We start from the raw sequence: 23,988 nt of genomic DNA on the forward strand, positions 1-23,988 counted from the left end.
CTCTAAATCAGGATCTTAACAATTAAATTAAATAAATAATAAAAATAATATAACAACAATTCATAGTAAACAACACTAGCAAAAGCGCTGATACTTGAAGCAGTCAGATTTACTATTCTAACTTAAACATAAGTAAAAGCACGGAGTATTGATCTTTGCAAGGGGTAGATTTACTATTCCTTCTCCAATCTAAGGAAAAGTAGGGAAAGCATTAGACTTTGAAGGGGTCAAATTTACTATTCCCACTCCTATGTAAGCAAAATCAGGGAAAGTTCTGGACTTTGGAAGGAATAGATTGACTATTTCTACTCTAATACAGGCTAACGTAAAGAAAGTATTGGAGTATGAAGGGGTTAGATTTACTATTCCATTCCAACTTAAGCAACACCAGGGAAGTGTTAGACTTTGGAAGGGTTCCCTTTACTATTCCCTCTCCAATCCATGCAACAGTAGGAAAAGTGTTCGATTTTGGAGAGGTTAGATTTTTTATTCTAATTAGTAAATAAAAAAACGTTAAATACATAACACCATAAAAATATTTAAACATATTTAATTTAAAAAAAATGTTTCTGTTAAGGATAAATACGATAAATTGAAATGTAAAGAAAATAGGTTTCATAAAACAATAATAATTGAAAAAATATAAGAAATAAGAAATATTTACCATAACTACACTTCCCAATCTACTACCTATGTAAATGTAAAAAAAACTATAAAAATAAATGTAAAATTAAAAGTAAACAATAGCTAATACTAAATTAGTTATTAAAACAAATAATAAATATAAACCTAATTTTGAAAAACGTAGAGTCGAATACACAGATCAAGTAATTAACTATTAAAAACAGGAAATATTTAATATAGACAATGACCAAATAAAAAATGTACATGCCTAACAACTAATCTTTCAATTAACCTAAAAAATGTACTGTAAGTTAAAAACAATTAGTATTTTCCATAACATTTCCCAATCACCTACAAACCCAAAAAACAATAGAAAATTAAAAATTACCATTTAAAGTGTTGACAGTTTAATTGAAACATTAAAATCACAGACAGCACTGAAAAACTAACAACTAATCAAGTAAATATTTAACATAATAATGAAGAAATAATTATTTAAAATAAAAATACATTAAATAGAGAGCAATCAATTATATTTAAAATACCTTCCCACCCGAATCCTCTACAAACCAAACAATTTGCTTCTAAACCAGCTACTAAATTCAAAATTATAAATTCATTATTAAAACTAAATTCCACTTTATTATTTACAAACTATAATGATACTAAAATAATTAAAATGACAGTTAATCAATTCAAACATTTCTCTAATTATTTACCAATGAATTACTTAACATACAGAATCAAAAACAATAATGTAGATTTAAAATCTAATCATAATCACCTGCAAACTCAACGACCCACTCCTAAATTAAGAGTTACTAAGGGCCTTATTACGAGGTTTGCGTTCCCACAGTGGACAGTGCAACACACAATTCTCTGTGGGACCGCTAAACCCATGGTGAGACCGCCTGCCAATTCAGGAGTTCTTTCCTGGTCAAGTCGGCGGTCTTGTGGTATTTTGAGAGCAACCTGCACCTTCCTGTTCTCTGTGGCAGACATGACACACATTCCAGGAACTGGGGGTGGAAATAGAGGGGGCACTACATGTGCCCCCTCACATGCACCCTTTCTTGTCATTCCACCACCCTTTTCATGGCGGGCTCATCACCATAAAAAGGGTGGTAACTAGCAGGTCGGAAAATGCTCAGTGGTGCTGGCTACGGCTATTCCTGCCGGGTTGAAGAACGCCGGCCTAGTAGGATCCTTGATTCTGGCAGTGCCATACTGCGGGCAGTCCCGTAGTGCGGCGACTGTTAGAACACCATTGCGACTATAGCTGTCCTATTGACCATTGTATTCGTAATTAGGCCCTAAGTGCTTAAACACCTCTCCTGGGGTCGAAAGCGCTTTATAAATGAATTTACAATTGCGATAATTAAATGTAAAAAAAATTACTTGCCTATTAAAAATGACAAAACATTCAACAAAAAAATTACAAATATGATATTAATAAGTTCTAAAAATAATAAGATGGATGTATAAAAAAATATGTGTAATAATATATTAAAGTAAACAATATATACAATTATATTAAAAACATTATTATATACCTAAAAATCATATTCTTACCTCTCCCCTATATTTTTCACACAATATTCTTGTAGAATGACATTTTTCCTCAATGTATTGGTCACTTACCCACCCTAATGGAGGTTGGGTCCCTCTAATTTCCTTTCAGGAGGTATTTTTCCCCTCTTTTCCCTCTTCTGTTGCCTTCATCACAGATGCCATGCGGACGAGCTAGGAACAATTTGTAAAGGCTCAGTCAGCCCACAGTTTGCACAACAAGAAAAATGCAGTTTTTGTTCTGATTGGGAGAATTGACAAGACGTCCATTGAGTACCTCAGAATTTTTTCAGATATCAGTGCAGGTAGTTTTAACTGACAATCATTCTGATTCCCCCAATATCAACTCTCTAGTGAGCCCCGAACAACAATAGTTTCTTAATATGGCGCATTTATTCTAATCTTGGGCAAAGTAGACTCTTCTCTCCTTGATAGTAGCATGGACAGCGAGCAAGTGGACGAGGGGTCGTATTACAATAAGTGTCCTGGTGGCGCAACAGGTGTTTGCGCCCGCTTTGAGCACCCCAGTGTCATTTTGGTATTATAGAAAGGGGCGCAGACACTTGTGCGTACCCTTCTATAATACCGATAGCAGCCAGCGCTACCTTCAGAGGGTGTTCCCTCATTTGCATGGGGAGTCAAAGCTGCTCTCAGGAGGCGCACTGATAGTTCACCATTTAACCCATCCCATGCTTGTGACGGAACCGTTCCGTCACGAGCCTCGGTGGACTGTGCTGATAACGGAACGGTTCCGTCACGGCCCTCTCGCCGCGCCTGCGCAGTGCGAATTCCGCGCCTGCGCTAACGTTCTCTAGCGCGGGCGGGGACGTGACGGAACCGTTCCGTCACAAGCACAGCTCACCCACGTGCCGTGACGTAGCGATTCCGTCACGAGCAAGGGACCGCCGCGCGGCCCCCTCACCCCCTTAGCACTGCGGCAGAATAGCCGCTGCAGTGAAGGGGTTAAAAGGAGTCACACTATCAATGCGCCTCTTGAAAGCAGCCCTCTGCGGGTCCCGCCTGCACTGTGAAAATACGAAGAAGCTGCTCCGTGTTTTCACATGAATGTGCTGCCCTGGGGGTTTGCGTGAGTTAGTGGCTGCCCTGGGGTCAGCGCATACATCAGATTAGGTCGCATTGTGATTGTTTGCACCCGGCGCACTTTTTAAAAGTTGCGCTGGGTGCAAACAATTACAGTGCATAATACGGCCCCAGGTGAAGCGAATGTTTTAATTTAATGTGTAACTCAGTTTCAACCCTTGGATCTTCTTGTAGTTGCAGGAGCAGACCAACAGCACAACATAATTTGTTCAAACCCGACATTATGCTTTCAAAACTGAAAAAGGGGGATAAATCAGATACATCACTTAGACCCTTTGAGATGCTTTCAAATAAGTCCATCCAACTCACTTCCCTATGTCGAGAAGTGCTCCAATGATTCCTCCTCTGGTGTCAGCCTTAACCACCTCAATTACTTGCAAGAAGATTTCATTCTCAGTGTGGGCCATTCTTGATGTAGTGTCTCACCAAGGGCGCCTCTTCCACTTTGAAATGTATGCTGCTTCTTTGTTGGCCTATCCAGTGCTACACCCTCTGTGCTGTCTGTCTCAAGTAGGCTGGACAGCAAGGACATTTGATTACATAAATTACATTTTGGGCTTTGCAGCTAAAAAAAGATTTAAACATATAGGTCAATGAGTTTGTAATAAGTACTTTTATGTTACTGATTATTTGCAGGCTAGTCAACTCCCACACTTCACCCGACATGGTCCTATTATTACTGAAAGAGCCAGTATCAGGAGCTCGGACTACAATGTCCCCGATGCTTCAAGCACGTTTGAATGCAAACGATGGGTTCTCTGTGCATGTCTCCTCAGCCACGCCAGGTTGTCAGTGTTGTTTGGTCCATCTGCAAATACATCTATGTCTAATCATTCTGAGAAAACGATATAGTTCTGCTCTACTCTTAAAAAAATCTATTTTTTCAGTGATGACAAAGACTAATCCTTTACAAAGTATAATGTTTTTATCATGGTACTAACTGTATGTAGCTGGACATTTTGAATTTTGGGGCAAAGACTAATCCTTTACTCAGTATAAGGTTTTATCATGGTCCCGTATGTAGCTAGACATTTTGAATATTAGGTCCTTGTGGATGCTCGAGGTAGTCACCATCTGTATTGTAGATGCTTTGCGTAGTCGGCAGACCTTAATATTGGTCCACTATTTATTACCTAGGTCCTACTCAAAGTGCAGTCCGGGGGAGCAGAATTACTCTGGCGAGTCAAAGTTTGCCCTGTATGCTAAGATGCTCTAGGGCATATTTACAAGGGCTTTATCTCAGCTTTCTGGCTTAAAAAGCCAAAAAAGTGGAGATCAAACTATCGCCCTATTTACAAGAGGGTGCAAACATGCATAATCGCATGTTAGCACCCTTTTTCCCAACGCCTCCCTTTGCATCTATAATGAGATGCAAAGTGGGCGTCACTGGGCGTACCCCGGATGGACTACCTTGCAAATATCGCTGATGTTCACATCGCAATATTTACAAGGCAGCTCACAGGATTTTAGCAGATGTTAGATTTTGGCAAAAACAGCAGCTTTCGTCAAAATCTAACGTCTGCTAAAATCCCGACTTACCTAAATTTGACATAGGGGGTGGATTATGCTGATACGACCACAGGGTCATATCAGCAAGGTTATCGCACTTTTGCAGGGAACATCGCTGGAAAACCGATAAAGTCCAGAGATAGCCTGCGATAAGAAATTTATCGCTAAGCACGGTTAGCGATAATTATCGCTGGCCGTTGATAATATGCCCCTAAGTTCTTTCACATCTAAGGTTATTTGCAGGTTCAGTCATCTCCATCTGCCCTGAATGAGCCCACCCTCAACCTCATTTCACAGGCCTTGGTGTTGCAATTTCATCAAAGAAGGCTGGAAAATAAGAGGCCTTTATAGACTATTGTACTTTGCATCCAACAATTCCATCAACTATAGCTTCTTAATGGGTACTTCATACATTGCCATTATTTCTTCACACAGTGTGTCTCTTACAGCTTACAACATGAATTTGAAAACCTACAGCTCACAACTTGATCTTGAAATCCCTTCCCACATTATATATTTTACCGGATTTTAATGCTACAGAAGTTACTATTTGCAATTTATTTTGTAATATTTCAGAAGTCAGTATTATCCATTTACTGCCAGCAGACAGCATTCCAAACATTCAGAGAAATTGGGAGAAGTTGTCATCCTTTGGCCAATTATACTCTGTGCATCTCTGCTGCTTGAGTTAATTGAACAAGTAGTTCATTGAACAGGATCCTCCTTACGAAAACCGATGCACAGCTTTGCTCTGCATGGACCCAGAGGCCCAAGGCATGCCCCCTTTTGTTTATTAGTGGTGTGTCAAGTATCTAATAATAAAGACAATAAGTTATCTGATCATTCTTTTGATATTATAAATGTAGGATAGTGATTCGGGCAAGACGCTTGCTGGGTTTATAAATTGAAAATACAATATCAGAAACAGTTTACTGAGTCAAGAAATTGAGCCTGGAAGAGAATCGTACTTTCAGAATCTGTCTACCAGTTCCTATCATCCACTGCCAGTTCAATTATTTTGTTTGTTTGTCTTAAATGTTCAGAAATGTATAAATAGATAGTATACAGCATTTACAAGTTTGAATGATACATTAATCTACAACTCTCTACAGAAGCCAAGTGGAAAATAACTGGCTGACACAGCTGAAAACAGGAAAAGTTCTGTACATAAATATAAACAGCACATCACTTAACACTTTTCAGTTCAAATTGCACACGATTCCCCAGAGTACTTGTCCTGAAGAACAGACCAGAGACTTTGCATCAATTGGGCTTTGTGTAGTACAAGTAAGATTAACAGTAAATGCACATGTTTCCAGGAATATTTAGTTAAGTAAAATAGAATCACTGAAATTCACTTCACCAGAAATTTTAAAACTCTACCTCCCAGGAAAATCAGACAATTATGTTTAAGACCTCATAATATTTATACCAGTAACACATAAAAGCACAACATCTTAACCACTTCGCTGCTAAAACTAAGCCTTTATTTTGCTATTTGGGATAGTTTGCTCTTAGGCCCCTTAACTTTTTGACCACATAAGGATCCATGCTAAATGTGCGTACTTTTCTTCTAACATCATGGGGATTCAAAAGGTACCCAGGGGTTATTGATTCCCCCGGAGGAGACCCATAAATTTGCTAAAATACAGTTACATTATTTTTTTTTGAAAAATGGGAAAAAAGGGCTGCTGAAGAAAAAATCCGTTTTTTTCCCTGCAAACTGTATCAACAAAGGGTTTGTGGTGCTGAAATCAAAATCTTCCCAGCTTTCAGGGACTGAAAACCCAAAAATGTTAACAAAGTTTTGGCATTTTTCTGCGACATAGCCTATTTTGCTATTTTTTGCGCTTTCAAACTCCTTTTTTTTTTTTTGGAGTCTTATATAGCGCTGGCTAGACCCGGAGGTATCAGAGTGCTTTACATGAGGTTCCACAAAAATTACATTACAAGATTGCATCAGTTCCAATTTACATCAGTTGCTAGACAAACAATTACAAGAGCATAGAAGACGAGATAATTGAAGTGTAGAGGGGAAGGGGGTAAGGGTAAAGGGGTAGCAGGGAGATACGGCAGAAAGACGAACGGAAAGTCTGTCTAAAGTCCGGCTGGGTAGGTGACGGTCGAGGGGAAGTCCCAAAACCTTTCTCCTCTATAGGTATCAGGTAGGTCCACCAGGGAATTGGCCAAAAAGCTAGGTTTCAATGGGAAAAACATTTAAAGAAACATGGAGGGCAAAATAAATGGAGCGTAGAGGGGAGGGGGCAGAGAAGGAGAGAAAGGGGGGATAGGGGAAGAGACAACATGGAGAGACAAAATGAAATCTTGTCTAAAGGCCGACTGGGTAGGTGACGACCAAGGAGGGAGTCCACGGCCCATCTCCCCTATAGCTAAACCAGGTAGGTCCATCGGGCATTCTACAAAATAGTTCAGTCTCAATACATTGAGAGAGGAGAGAAGAAAGTCATAAATAGAGGGAGGATGTGGGAAGAGATGACAGGAGAGACGAAAGGAAGTCTGGCTAAAGACCGACTGGGTAGGTGACGTCCAAGGAGGGAATCCCCGACCTGTCTCCCCTATAGCTAAACCAGGTAGCTCCATCAGACATCAGACAAAATAGCTAGATCTCAAATGACGAGGGAAAATTCACAGATAAACAGGGTGGGGACTAAGAGCCAGGACAGGTGAATGCAGAGGTCAGTAGCAGGAAAGGGGAGAGGGAGAGGAGTAGAGCGGGGAGGGGTATGGGGAAGGTAGTTCGGTAAAAAGTTCTCATGGGTCTGTTGGACTATAGTTACCAGCTTAGCCAATGTGCGAGTACTCGGCTTATTCTCCGGTGCGGTCAGCAGTGAGCCCTACCAAGGGGGCCCCAAGTGTGCATTGTGGCTGTTCCGATTGCTAGTGCTGGGCTTCACCACCAGGGCGCAGCTCCCTGGACGGGCGACGGGAGACCTCCGGTGTGTGCCACTTGTGTCAGACGGGAGTGCTTGGCACAAGTCACGTCCTGTACACTCACGTATGGCAGGTATTCACTATAAGCATGGTCTGAAAATCCTGTTAGAACTGAAGTTTGAGGATAGGTTCTAAACAAATGTCCTTTTATGTTCTTTGTCTCCCTATTCCCTTACAGGCTTACAATTCAGGCAATATATTGTCAGTCCTGATGATGATCCTTCATTTTTAATAGGATTGAAACGCCGTCGACAGTTGATGTAGTTATATACTAGTTCTCCATTGTGTGACTCAATTGTGTTGTACTACATGAGCACAGCTAGATTCATTTTGCTACCTCATTAGAGTCTCACTAGTTTTCTAAATTTGCCTGAGAAATACCTTATCCCTGTAAATATTGGTTTGTCATGTTTTGTTGTTGTGTGCACTGGATGCAGGATTGCGTCCCACTGTAAATTTGTGTGCTATGAAATCCCTTTTTATATTGTATATTGATTAATAAACAGGGTCCGGCTGGACACCATTATCATTATAGCGCAGATTGTGGCCTATAATCATTCTAAGTCCCTACAGAAAATTGTCAAGGACCTCTGTTGCTTTAAAAGCTTCACCCCCAGGGCGTAGCTCCCAGGACGGGCGACGGGAGACCTCCGGTGTGTGCCACTTGTGTCATAGGGGAGGCAGGTGGCATCCTAAGCACAATTGCAGTGCGTATATTCAGTCCACCACGTTAGGGTCAGGCAGTGACTGTCATTGCTGCATTAAGCCAGCCTGAGTAGCAATGGGGGGTCACGTGTGCGGTATCGGGTGATTCGGCGGAGTCAACCTCCTTACCTCCTCCTGTCTGCCGTGGTATTCCTTCATCGGGTTCCGACTCCTTTCGCCATTTAGGTTAGTCACGGCACTCTACGGGCACCATTTTGGAATCAGGCAGCTCCATTGAAGAGTGGGGTTCAAACCCGCAGCAGGACTGGAGGCGGGGGAAAAAGCCAGCCGCCTCACCTTCTTCAAGCCACAGATGCCGGATCGACTCCCCTCGGTGTCATCCGCAAGGTACGCCTTGATCGGACTTTTATTTGGACCAGGGTCACAGTGGTGCGAGTCACAGGCACCTTCCGGTCGCTGACCCGATCTCCGGCACCTCCCACGATCCTGTACTGCTTGCCGACAGTATCCATGGTTGGGCTGTCACCTTCACACTCCGCCGTTCCCGTTAACCCACCCCACGGACCACGCCGCCGGTGCTATACATTTCAGAAATGTAGACAAAATTCTGAATTCAGTAAGAGGTCATTTGTGTAGGTTTGTAATGGAATTTAATAGCTGAAAATATGAAAAATCGAAAATGAGTTGAAAAAAACAGCCATCTGAGCCATCGTTTTCAGCTGCAACCTCTTCTAAGTATGACAGATTTTTTAAAGCAATATACAGTTAAATCGCTTGACCCTTCTAGTTGTGGGGGTATATAGAATGTGTAGGTTCACCAAGAACCAGAGGAACCCATAGCTAATAACTGAGCAGTGTCTTGCAATGATTTTTTATTGTGAACCGGGTATGTAGCAATTGTGAAAAATCAGTATGAAAGACACCTATGTGTTTCCGAAATGGGAACAAAATATAGAGTTAGAATCAGCAGCTATTTGCACATCTCCAAAATTGTGGGTAACCATACTAGCATGTGAATTATAGGGCATTTTTAAAGTGACTTCTTTTTTACACGTGGTCTTACATTTGGAAGGCAGAAATGCATTGAAAGTCAATAGGAAATAACAGTTGCTCTGCAATTCTGTGTTTCCTCAAGTCTCCTAATTAAAATGGTACCTCACTTGTGTGGGTAGGCCTAATGCCCGTTCCAGGAAATCGCCAAAAAAAAACAAAGTGGACACTCGCAATTTTACAGTGATAACAAACCATTTCCATTTCGTTAATCTTTATTTCGGCAATTTTGCCATAAAAGATACAGCATAAAATCAATGCAGATGAAGTATCAGACATCACTGCTACATCAATAGCGGGGTAGCACACAAGTACAGGCTAGTGGTTCTCAAAGACAAGGCCCCAATACACAACAATCTATACTGTTAAAACACTCAGATGATTCTGAACTGGTTAATTATTTAAGAACAATCTATAATATTACGGATTATAAAAAAATAGAAGCGATTTAACACTAACAGCTAAAAATGTTACATAAAATGACATAATACATTAAAATTTGTTACACTAACTGGTGCATAGTCTGAATCAAGATTGGAGTGCCCTAGGAATTAAAAACAATCTCTTGTGCCATACTGCTTCGAGAAATGTGGCCACTGCAAAGACAGTTGCACTTGAGAGGTCAGTCTTAAGTATTCTGAAGGCCCGGAGCAGTTAGCAAACCCTAGATTTTTACAAAGTGTAATTATCCAAAACCTTCTAGCAGCAATGTAGGCAGGGCAAAAGAAAACTAGATGCAATTCATCTTCTAGCCTACAATTGCAGCCGGGACAATTTTCCAGGGAGTGCTGTTTCCATTTACTGGTGAAGGCTCTTAGCGGAAGAGTGCCACACCGCCATTGCAGGTATAATTTCCTGGCAAGATTCGGGAAAATGTCGTCTAGAACTGTCTCAAACTTGAAGCAATCTTTGACCCCGAGGAAAATGTTAGATATGAATCTGGGCGTGTACCCTGTGTATGGGATGCAAGATTGCATGCATGGAAAGTTGCCACCAGATGTTTGCGAGATAGTCCCTGACACGCCGCTTCAGGTTCACTCCACAGGGTCGGAAGACCCAGCCGGGCAAACTCAGTTTTTAGATATTTAAACCACGGGATGTTCTCTATAGTAGGAAGAGCAAGAATTTCCTGCAGTTCCTGCCTATAGTTGGCTAACTCAGGAGTGGTATATAGACCAAACACATTAGGAGAAGGGTCCAAGGGCAAGTTTAACGACTAACACTAGGTACATGCCCCAAAACCGTATATCACAACACACAAAAGGTACCTAGAAGTCAAAACAAAAGGGTCATTCACTGTGGGCACCAACCTCAACACCATACAGATAACAAAAAGTGGGAACAAACAGTGCGGACCTTAGTGTGATAATAGCCGAGTTAAGACTCAAGGGCATAGGGAAAAATTCCCATCAGAAGCCACACTATACCGCCCTCTTTCTCATCATTTGGGTTCTCCTTACCCAGGAGACAAAACAGAACGGCTGGTCAGTTGTTACCGTGACCGTTTGTAAATGAGAGAGAAACGTGTTATTGGAGGGAAGTATGATTGGAATTACCAGTGTTTATGTGGCAACTGAAAAAAGCAGTGTCAAGTGAAAAAAAGTGAGTTGTGAAGAATATTAAAATTGGATGAGCTGGATAGATGTAAGTAATTTATTATTATCCCCCAGTCCTCCAAATCTGAAAGACAAGTGCAAACACAGATTTGAAAAAATATCCGTGATCAGTAGTGGTCAACGTGTTTCTGCATATATACGAAAAGAGTTTCATGCATTCATCAGGACCCGTTGTTAATAAACTACTGCTTTTTGTGAAAATAGTAAAAAGATTTCACCTGAAATGTCCAGGTTGTGTGCTCAACCACATACCATTTGTAGTGGTTGTTGCGCTTCACCCCACCTGGCTGCGGCTCAGGTAAAAGGAGCACCGCTCTCTCCGTCGGTGTCTCCCGGCAGTCGTCCAAACTGTCTGAGTCATCAAAGAGGGGATATTCCATCCTCTTGGTTTGAGGCCACCATTACCTTGATAGCGAAACCAAACAAGGACCCAAAGAATATAGAGTCATACAGACCCATATCTCTTTTAAATTCGGACCTTAAAATATCCTCGGGGATTTTGGCTGAGAGACTTTCTAGAGTCATTAAAACTGTTATTCACCCTGACCAAAGGGGTTTCATTCCAGGACGACAACTGAATGAGTTGACCTTTCAGGTCATTGGTGCAATTGATTATGCTGAAGCAAAGGGATTGCCACTTACCATCGTGTCAATAGATGCCGCGAAGGCTTTTGATCAAGTTAACTGGGAATTTTTGTGGGACACCCTAACAAGGTTTGGTTTTCCACTACCCTTCATTCAGGCTGTTAAAAATGTATATGGGCACCCACGAGCTAAGGTTTTAATTAATGGAGTTTTGTCAGATTGGTTTGAGATATCAAGGGGGACAAGGCAGGGTTGTCCCCTGCCTCCTCTCCTTTTTGATCTATATATTGAGCCTTTTGTGACAGTGATACGATCTGACCCAACAATTTCTCCCTTTAATATGGGTGGGCTGGAGTTAAAGACCGCTTTGTATGCTGATGATCTGTTGTTATACACCATTAACCCATTAGATGCTATTCAGAAGTTATTTAATCTGGCAGAGGAATATAGAGCAGTCTCAGGTTACGGTATTAACAAAAATAAAACAGACATCATGAGCTGGAATAGTCTGGTCCCTATACCAGATACAAAAACAAAGATCAGGTACCTAGGTATTCACATTACTCAAAAACTACAAGATACACCCAAAGTTTCCTGGCAGATCGTGGTAAAAGAGATAACTAAATTCCTTCAAAGATGGTCCAATCTTCCTCTTAGTATTTACAGAAGAGTTAATTTAATTAAAATGATAGTATTACCCAAAGTGACTTTTCTATTTAATAGCATCCCATTGACATTTCATAATAAAGATATTTCACATCTTCAGGGAAAAATTAGCTCATTCATATGGGCATCCAAGTCACCAAGAATAGCATGGAAGAAGCTGAGAAGGGGGCTAAAATTAGGAGGACTGGCTCCCCCAGATTTGCTTTTTAACTATTACGCATTTCAGTTAAAAAATTTTAGACTCCTGGCCAATAAGTTAGACTCATCATCACATGGTCGTTTGTTTCAAGCTTTGTTATCCGATTTTCCTAAGGGTCTTGAATTTTTTGTGTTTAAATTCGGCACCCAAAAATTCTACAAAAAAGTCTGCCTTAAAATTCTACTAACAGCTTTAAAACTATGGCAAACAGTGTGCAAAATATGGAAAATCCCCTGTTACAACTTTTTGGCACCAATTTGGGACTCCCCCGGAACACCGGAATGCCTATTAGACCGACTCTCTCTTCCCTTGAGAGAGGCCGGTTTAAAAAGATGGGGGGATCTCCAAGTCAATCAAGAACTATTAGACTGGGCATCTATATCTAATTTGACAGGTGGGTCCCTCGCAAACTTTAAATATATCAACTATCATCATGGTGGGGAAGTCAAAATTGGGAGTCAGAAACAATAGGCCGCGAATTCCTGGATTTACTCAACAGACAAGATGGGTGGAAGGGTGAGGTCTCAGCATGGTATAACATATTAATTGGGGCAAAGGACAGGCTGGAGGAAGAGATCTCTAAACTCTGGGGGGATATAATAGGAGATGAGCCGGAGAAACAATCAGAGGTTTGGATAGATTAATTTCCAATAGCTCAAATAACAATAAAACCAGCCAACCTCAGAAGAAACCATCTCTACACGGCATACAGGGTCTTTTGGACTCCCTCCAAGCTCTCAAAAATATCGGGAACACCACACTTCTGCCCCAGATGCAAACATACAGAGGCAGACGATTTACATATTTTTGTAGACTGTATAGAGATTAAAAACTACTGGTCATCGATCTGCATCTTTTTGGAGGAGGTACTGTCTAGACCAGTTACGTGTAGCCCGAGACTGATTCTTATGGGTCTGCTAGATGATTATGATATCAGAGACAGTATCACCCAGTTTATATTCTATGTGATCGTAATCGCCAGGAGGGAGATTTGTAGAGAATGGAAATCTTTAACCCCTCCTAGGTTTGCAGACTATCTAAAAAACATCATGGCTATTAGTAAAACAGACCTCTTGTGTGGAGGGGAGATGGCGGCAAAGATTTGGGCTCCACTGATAAAATGGTCGGTTAGTTAGACAACAAACGTCCAATGATTATGCCAGGGGTTTGTGGTCTGGTCCTCCCCAAGACAAGGCATAGAGACATCGATCAGGGGAGTTGGACTAGTAGAAAACCTACCTCTGGGAGACTTCTCGAAAGCTATACATAAGATATTCCAGGGCGCACAGAGAGGCACTATGTTGGCAGAATTGAGAGTTTCCATCTAGAGTTCTTCCATCTGGTGGCAAATATGAGGACAAAAAAAAAAATGTAACCTTCACATGCTTTAGCCATAGAATTCTACAAGAGCCCACGTGCAACAAAGTGCCCTCTAACCCTTGTCGATAACCGGATAACTCTGGGGTAGCCAGATCCTCCTTCAATAAAGTAAGCACTGCAATGCAAATCTGTTGGAGAGGTCTCTAATCCCAAAGTCCAACGTAAGTGGAAGCAGAGTAGTGCTTACAGGTAAATCCACAAACTGGCACTTGAAGCGATTTTCCACCATTGCCAATGAGGTTGCACCCAGATGCCCCACAACTCAGCACCATTGGTGGCTGTCCCCAAGGCCTTACATTTATAGATCTGCAAAGCTGGCAGGATAGGTCGATACTGTGAACTGTGTGTCATCCCTAAAATACCACCTACTACTTGCTCCGTTTTTAATTGTCGCTGCATAATGTGAGCCTGCCACCCCAGATTTTCAGAGTGAAGCCTACATACATAAATGTACGTACATATTCCAGTGGGGCCCCTGCTATAGGTCAAGAACCCAGGATTCAGGACAATGAAGTTAGTTTTGCTGACATTGATCTCCAGCCCTCTCATTTGGCAGAAACAATCAAACTGGTCCAACAGCTTCTGGAGTCCCGTCAGGGTTTTGGAGATTAACAAAGTATCATCAGCAAACATGAGGGCTAGAACTCTCATGTTTGCTAAACTGGGCACATCATTATCACATTGATCTAGGAAATTGACAAGGCCATTAATATATATACTGTAAATAGCATGTGGTCAAGCACTCACCCCTGTCTGGCTCCTATAGTTAAAGGGAAGGGATTAGTTAGCTCACCTGCGCTACCACGTCTAACCTACGCATATATTATACACAATATATCCCGAGCATAACTGAATCGTGTACAAAACAGCAGTTGAATAAAGTAACGTATTCCAAACTCGGTGGCAATCTTCTTCTTTAATTTTCTTTTCAAGCCTCAAACATCTCTTCAGATCACTAGCCAACACGTGTTTCGTCTATTTACAGCAGTCTATGCAATTAGACTTCATCAGGGCTAGAATATGCAATAAAAACAATAATTACAAACTAAATATGTTGTATATTACATATTTACAACCGATTTAAAGAAGTCAAGTTGTGCTATGAGCATCGTCATAATGATGTTTCTACGGATGACAGGAGCTCATTAAGAATCATTAAAATCACTTTCCAGTGTATAAGCACCACCGAACAAAAACCCAATTTTCTATTCCAAGGAAAGAAAAGGAAGTGCAAAGACAATCTCAAAGGCCCTCATTCAAGCCACCAAAGTGAAAAGCAAAATATTAATTGTGATCCAACCAAATTGTGAAAAACATATTTGTCTAGGTGCATTAAACAAAAATGAATGTGAAGAACCCTAAACCTCCAATATCCCTAAAAACTCCAAATGCAAGCATGAAATATTGCATGCATAGGGAAATCTCATTGCTCACCAGTCTGTTTGTTTGAGATACGATGTTACCACTGGCTTGCTAATTACTGCGAGGTTGTTTATAAGTTCTGTGGCAAATAAGTCAACAGATGAAAATTTACTAAAAAGTAACACGACTTCCTAGTGTATATAACACACTCATTTCCATTATATTATATAATCATCCTTAATACTCACTAAAAACGTTGGAAATTGATCGAGTCAAACGAAGAAGTAGCACCTTGGTTAATATTAATGAGCACGACCCACGTCAGGGCTGGTTCAACTTCCACATCTAAATGTAGGGAATAATAATATCTATAATAACCTAGGCATAGTCGTTGTAATGCATCCTATGGCGTCTAAAAAATAACTTGGGACACCCCATCTTGGAAAGAACCTGCCATAGTGTTAACCTTGGTACCAAATCAAATGCAGAGTGAAAGTCTACGAACAGGACGTAAAGTCTCCCCTCTCCCATTGCACAACATTTGTAAACAGAACACTTGATCAATTGTACTTGGGGACTCTCTAAAGCCCGCTTGGAGAGGTGTCAGAATCTCATCGTCAGCTAGCCAATCCTGTAACCTACCCAGGATCACCTTGCTAAAAAAATATTTGCATACTATCTATAACACTGATTGGTTGATAGTTTGCAGGCAAGTCGTGTTAGCCATTTTTAAAAAAATTGGGTTTACTTTGGCCCCCGCCCTCAAGTGTGTGGAATAGGTGTGCCCTTCCGAATCGTTGAAAACAGCACTGCAAAGTAAGCACTCCAGAGTTTTCTCACTCAGGAATAAGTCACCAAGGATTTTGCCCTACCCTGGGGATTTACTGGAGACTATTCTCCAGACTCCCCAAATTATTTTTTCCACTGAAATATCCTTGGACGCCTCTTTTTGTGCATAATCGATGTACCCTTATTAGACAATCGTAGCACTCATGACTATCTCACCTTGAGTGATTTGCAGGTGGCAGATTTCCCCACGACCCAACTATCTACCCTTATTTTTCTTGATGATCTCCCTTCTGCATATACAAACTGGAAAAGTGTGTTCCACCCAATCTCTTGCAGCAATGTTATTTTCAATGGTGCTGAACCTATACCTGCTACCCCTTGCTACCAAGTTCCAGAAGGAACGGTGATCTTTCTGTTTGGCAACATCTAGGAGGGCCTCCTATATTCCCTGCTTCGTCTGGCAGCCTGAATCAATGGTCTGTTACTCTGTCTATTTGCAAGGATCAGAGCCGACTTAGATTCCCAACTCACTTTATTTAACTGGGATTTAGGTTGCTTCCTTTCCACTATGTGCCCTGTTTTGACCAGAAAAAAGCCCCTTAGATAAATATACATCCCACTGTGGCTCTCAATAATCACCCTATGTGACTAATGGGCATTCCCCACACGAATCAGTGGTAACATGCCTTCCATACCTGTGGCAACCATCCTAAAGATCTCACTGATAGACTCCTGAGAATTTTTTAATGTATTCATTTGACTCTATGACTATTACTAGGTATTCTCAACCTTCTGTCACAGGGCTCCACTGGGGTTTTATGTTGTGTACTAATGGGCAGAATTATCGTGAGTGTCAGGTCATTGTCGTCACTGTCCGATCATGATAAGACTCCCATATCCCCCAAGAATGGCCAAAGCTAGACAGCCGACATTTATAATCAATTTTGCTGGTCCCTATTAAATGTGTGGTTGGCTATTTTATCAGAGACTGACCTGCTGTTATAAGGGTGAAGCCCCTGGTTTAATGTACGGGCATTGATTTGGACTGCTAAGGGTGACCACTTCTTTATGGAGAAAATTTCTGACTATGGTATAGACCATATAGCATCCTTGTCTGCTGTCAGGGCAAGGCTTTCTATACTTAATGTTTTGAAATGACAGTTAAAATTGACCCCCATTATTTTCCTTCCTGAAGCTGAAAGTAATGGTAAATGCTCATTCAGATGATCTACAACAATAGATTCCATCTTATTGCTGATGGGTTGGCAGAATATATTATATATATAATATGTAACATCCAAATGAGCAGCCAAGCTAATGCATATGATGTCATGGGAGTTCACTATAACCTCCTTTAACAGGCATGTGATGGGGGTTTTCACCAGCAATGTTAGGCCCCCTGACGGCATACCTGCCCCTGTGGATATGGCTGCCTTGTAAATATTCACATATCCTGTATGGTAGAGGAGCTGCAGAGACCAAGTCTCTTGGAAAAGACAACAATCATATTTTTCAATACAATCACCCCACTCTGAAATGTCAAATTTAGATGCCAGTCCAGCTACATTCCAGGATATGAGCCTTATTATTAGCGGAGTAACAAATTTGGGGACAGCAATGACTAAATCAACAAGCGATGAAGATAAAGGAGTGGGAGTGGGGCCACAGTGGGTTCCTAGTGTAGATGGATAAATAACTTGGGTACTTAGATTACTTTGAATCACCCCTGTAAAAAGAAAAACATCATTTCTTTTATGGGCATCAGGGCATACTCTTGATCTCTAACATATACTGATCCCCTAGCCCTATCACGAAAAACATTAGAAGAGAGTCAAACTTTATTGTCAAAACCAGATAGCGGGGTAAATCTGTTACTAGTTGGGACAGTATTATCTTTCACAGCATTGGGTTGTTGACTCACAAGTCTACCTCTACTCAACTGTCTGGGTGGAATCGGTCTGAAAAAGAAAGCAAGTGGACCAGCATCTGACTCACCCAGTCTGCTTCTAGTTTTAGTCAACCGGTGTGCCAAGCCTGGATATCTGCAGTTTATGATCACACAGTCCCCTTCAATGGTTTTTGAGATAAGACCAATCCACCCAACTCTTCTTACTAATAGTATCTCTTCATACTCTGAAATGGCAAATTTGGTATTCCACGTTAGCCAGTGAAACAATCGGTTCTTCAGTTGCCAGTGATTCTCCTCTCTATCCTGGAACAATTAAGGCACAGTGGCCAAAACTGCCATGTAATGGCAGCAATCTGGGGGTAGGTCAAGTTTAGGCATAGGCCAACACTGAGGGAAATGTTTCATCCGGTTTTGTGGAAACTGCCTGCCACCTCTATCAGCCTCTTCTTAGGCCGGTTTCTCCATACCATATGAGGCCTTTCAAATTACAGAAGAGCACTCTGGCAATGTGGTTGATGTAGATGGATTTTCAGATTGGCCAATAGAAAACCAAGCAACCTGGACAGCTGGGGAATCTGATCTACTAGATTTGTGGCAGTGATTTCACTACTTCCAGCATTGGGCCACACTTGCCTAAAGGTCTGCTTGAGAGCTGGGAGTGACAGCATAGGCTCGATTTTGGATGATAAATCCCTCAATTCCCCTACCAGGGCATGGAGCCTAGCCAGTGGAGGGGCAATGGCAGATCTCACCATAGATTTTACTTGATCCAGGACACTCCACCAACCCGGTAACAACCCAGTATTGTTTCTCCTTCTTTCCTGCTATCAGTAGGCGCTGGTACTAACTCAACCTGCATATAGCTTGGGCCTTTTGGTTTGGTGGCATGAGTAAGTGGATGAACAGTGGTCCTCTGCTTTTTGGAGTGGCCAGTTTTTGGGCCTTGTCTTTCTTTCCTCTTTCTTCTGGTCACTAAGTGATTTTGTCACATTATCCTTGATGGTTGAGCCCCCTTTCATCATCACTGGTTCAACTGGGTTAATGATCTTGGACCCCTTCATGTGCAGCACCCTTTCCTTGACCAGCGGTCAGCACTTTCCTTGAGCAGCGGGGATGGATTCTCCACAGACGTAGATGAAAATGGATAGTCTATGCAGTCCCTTGCAGGGGCACCACCAGTAACTTCTCTCCACCCTGTGGGGGAAGACTATGTGACCCCCAGACCAAGGGAAAATCACCTCTCTGCCAGACCGATCTCCTTAGCCGCAACGCTCTCGGTCCGTGCCAGAAAAGAGTCCAGGGCTGTACCACTTTGTGGTTTATTGGTGGCACAGTACCTTCCACTCACCTCTTTTTTCTTACCCATGTTTCGAGGCGAAATGAGTGAGTATTGAGCAGACTTCAATGCGTTTTGTGTTGCCAACACACTATGCTCTGCCAGTTCAACCACAAGCTCACTGCGGAATTTATTTGGTGGTTACTCGGGGACACCAGAGCCATGGACACCAGATCCCTGACCATACAGCGCTGCCCGTACAGGATCCTGCCCAGCCTAACCAACAGTAGACTGAAGAAGCAGTCCTTTCCCAGTCCTGTTAAGCATAAGTAGTCTGGCAAAGAGCGTAGGGCTTTTTCAATAATAATAATTGCCAAAATTATGATATGTTCAGCAACAGGTCTGTGTAGCAGTACATCACAGGTAACACGTGACACAGAAGTGCAACATAACAATACTGCAGCGTGGCTACACAGCTTTTTCTGCCAACAGTACCACTTACCTCCTCTCACAGGGTCTGCTTCCTTCTCCACTCACACAAAAATTATAATGGTATGATAATTGGTAAGGTGGCACAGCAGCCAGCTCTACAGCCTCAGGAGTGTGAAAGGCACAAAAGCACAAGGCAAGGATCACCGCAGAACAGCTCAGGACTGCTCAACACAGCACTCACATCTGCTCCGCAACTCTTCAAGTTCAAGTTCAAGTTCAAAATTTATATAGCGCACTACTCACCCAGAAGGTCTCAAGGCGCTTGGGGGAGGGAGGTGTTTTTACTTAGCGAATATCCAAGTTTTTAGTTGCTTTCTAAAGGAGAGGTGGTTCTATGTAAGGTGGAGGTGGGTGGGGAGAGAGTTCCAGGTTTTAGCCGCTAAGTAGGAGAAGGATCTTCCCCCATGGTGGATCTGTGGATGCGCGGAATTGCGGCGAGGGCTTGATTGGACGATCGTAGTTGTCAGGAGGGGGTGTAGAAGGATAGACGCGTGTTGAGGCATTCAGGTCCTAGGTCGTAGAGGGCTTTGTGTGCGTGGGTGAGGAGACAGAACATTATTCTCTTGTTGATAGGGAGCCAATGGAGGTCTTTCAGGTGGCCGGAGATGTGAGCTTGCCGAGGCATGTCCAGAATGAGTCTGGCTGAGGCGTTGAAATTTTTTCTGTAGTTTGGCTGTGGTTCCGGCGTAGAGGGTGTTTCCATAATCCAGTCGGCTTGTGACCAGTGCGTGAGTGACCGTCTTTCTTGTTTCGGTGGGGATCCAACAGAAGATTTTTTTGAGCATTCGTAGGATGTTGAAGCAGGAAGATGAGACGGCGTTGACTTGTCTGGTCATCGAGAGGGAGGAGTCCAGGATGAAGCCCAGGTTACGTGCATGGTCCTTAGGTATGGGTGCGGTTCCGAGGGCTGGAGGCCACCATGAGTCATCCCAGGCAGAGGGGATGGCCCTAGAATGAGGACTTCTGTTTTGTCCGAGTTTAGTTTTAAACGGCTGATCTTCATCCACTTGGCTACTACTTTCATTCCTTTGTGTAAGTTGGTTTTGGCGGTGTTTGGGTCTTTGGTGAGGGAGAGGATCAGCTGGGTGTCGTCTGCGTATGAGATGATGTTGAGGTTGTGTTGGCGTGCGATGGAGGCGAGGGGACTTATGTATACGTTGAAGAGGGTAGGACTGAGTGATGATCCTTGTGGTACGCCGCAGATGACTTCGGTGGCCTCTGATTTGAAAGGGGGGAGGCGGACTCTCTGTGTTCTTCCGGTTCCGCTGCACTGCCATACATGCCCACCTCAATGAGCGTGCCGGGTGCAGTGACGGCTAGCATGAGCTGAATAGCAGAGGTAAGTTGGTAGCATTGGTATTACGCTACTACTGTCTGTTGCGATGTGTGGCAGGAGAGAAGGAAGGAAGGAAGATCAGTCGTGTGATGGTCTGCAAGTAAATCAGATGGGCCAGCCAGCCGGACCTCCCCTAAATGTCTGGTCTGGTCTTTTCCTACAAGCTACTTTGAAGCAGCAGTGCAGAGCCTCCTTCTTGGCTCCCTCTTCCTGATGTGCAGCTTTTTGATTCCCTTTTTTTATGGTCAGCCTTACCTGATAATGTCATCTGAATGAAACACCCCTATTTAATCTTTTTAGCTTAGCCTGCCATTCTATCTATCTATCTATCTATCTATCTATCTATCTATCTATCTATCTATCTATCTATCTATCTATCTATCTATCTATCTATCTATCTATCTATCTATCTATCTATCTATCTATCTATCTATCTATCTATCTATCTATCTATCTATCTATCTATCTATCTCTAGAGGTTAGATGGAAATAGGTTTTCTGAGTTGAAGTAATGAGAAGGGAGCTATTTTAGTTGGTTGGATAAATGTGGCAGTATAGTTAGGTTTTTCTAAATTGTGAAGTCAATGATTTGGAAGATGGTAGCAGTATAGGACCAATTTGTAAATGCAAACTTGGCTCTAGATGGTTTTGGAAGTGTGGTGAGGAGTTTTAGAGAGGAGGAGAAAGAAAATAAATTGGACAGTCGATATTTTAGGGAGAACAGGCTCATAAAAATAATTACTTCTCAGGGAACATTTCAGGGTTGAGATGTCTTGTGGCCTTTTAACACTCAAGTAAGGTAAGTGTTAATTTATGTGATCTTCTTTAAGCAGCGTGGGACCAATTATTAACAAACACAAGAGGTATGAAGATAGTATGGACCTTTACAACTTAGGACCCGATTTCAGATCTCGCTCGGAAAGCCCTTTGTACGACTCTGATCCGGAGGGCTTTCGGAGCGAGTCATGCTCTGAGGCTCCGAGGCTCCGAGCGACCGAGTACGACGCAAGTACGCATTGACGGACTAGGGTCGCTTGAAGTCCCATTAAAGTCCATTAAAGTCCATTGGAGCCTGTTGTATGTTGTGTACATAGGCTCCCATTCAGTCGCGGAAAAGGGAGCCCCCTGTCACATGGACGCCTCAGTGCCATCTGCACCATGCATGCATGTGAAGGTCCCCCCCTGTGACCCACTCCTAAGGCTACTGGGGCATGGGGAATGCTGCAGCCCCCCGAAGTCTACTTCCCGAAGACTTTTCGAGTTGGAGGCTCCGACTCGATCCGGCTGCTCGAAGGGTGCATCGTACTTGGTCGCACGGGAATCGAACCCATTGCGCTGCACGAGTCGACCATGTTGTAGTCGTCGGGAGGGCTTCACTGATGTGTACGGGTTGCTCGGAGCATGAGGCGATATTCACATCATACTTGTTCGCTCGTTCAGTGGTACGAGTCGTGCAGAAACCGGGGCTACGAATCGGACTCGCTCGCTATGGATCCCGTTCAGAGACCTTCCGAGCAAGATCGGAATCAGCCCCTTAGTGATATTGTGGGAGATTTTGTTTCACAAATTGTAATCTGTCAAAGAAAACAGATGCAAACCAATTCAGCTCTTGCTCCTCTAAACCTGGGCAAAATAATGGCAATTACTTTTTTGCAGTCAGCAGCAGTAAAGGTACCATAGTCTCATGCATTCAATTGTATCTAAAGTAGTCAAGCAGAACTATAAGAGAGTGATAAAATCCACTAATTAACATTCAAATTCTATAGTTTAGCAGCTAAATATACAAGGATTAATGGAAAATTTAAAGCTAAAATGACAAGCATTTAAGATGTACGCACTGCAATAGGCAGTCGTAGCTATTTGCATAGGCCACATAAATGCTAAGAAGCATGTTTCCTTGGACTAGAAGAAAACTTAATTTTGCCTAAATGTGCAGGAACCTAATTTAGAAGTCTGACTGTAATGTGACATGCTTAGAAATGTTTGTCATAACTGCAGTGTCCTGGTTTTATTCAATGTATTTTTTTAACAAGCAACATATTAGTTGTAATGATTAACTTCCAATTCTTACCATATTTCACATAATGTTTGAATAGAATAGTTGCACATTTAAAACAGTATTTTTTGTTCATGTTAAATGAAATGCATTACTGAATAGTATTTTGCAAGTTAATGTTTCTCTTTAGCATATTTCATTTTGTATGTAGCAAAACACTTGGGGGCAGATTTACAATTACTGGCGCATACCGGCAGGGGTGCACCAGTAATTGTGTGCCGCAGCTCCGCCACCCTTGATGCGCCGCATTTACAATGCGGCGCACCATGGGGCAAAAACGGCACAGATGCGTCACACATCTGTGTCGTAAAAGCAGCGCATTGCTGAAGTTGCGATGCAAGCGCGACGCAGCTCCAGCTATGATCAGGGGGGCCCTAAGTGCACAATGCTGCGTCAATCCTTACGCCTGCTTCAAGCAGGCGCAGGGTTTAGACGCAGCATGGGCCCGCCCAAAAGTGACTGAGTGAAATCTTGTAGATTTCACTCAACCACTTTTGAGAGGCGTTCCTGCGCCGGAACGCCTCCCCCTGCGATGGTACGCCTCTTCTGGCGTAGGGCTTTACATCGTGACGCATCTGGGAGATGTGTCACGTTGTAAATACCCCGCACCATGGCCCATCTATTGCGCTGCCGCTGCGTCACAAAAGTGACGCAACTGCGGCGTAAAAGCAGCACAAGGGGCTTGTAAATCTGCCCGTTAATATTTAGAGGGCCTGCCTGCATTCGATGCCTATGGGAACTGAGGTTTATGTTTCCATGAACCTAACAACGTAAAAATCTCTGTAACTAACTTTGTGAAAAAGATTTGAAACCACTTGTATTTTCATGGGAAAGAAATAGTCCAACCGGCT

The sequence above is a fragment of the Lissotriton vulgaris genome, chromosome 11, assembly GCF_964263255.1.
Source record: "Lissotriton vulgaris chromosome 11, aLisVul1.2, whole genome shotgun sequence".
Lineage (NCBI taxonomy): Eukaryota > Metazoa > Chordata > Amphibia > Caudata > Salamandridae > Lissotriton > Lissotriton vulgaris.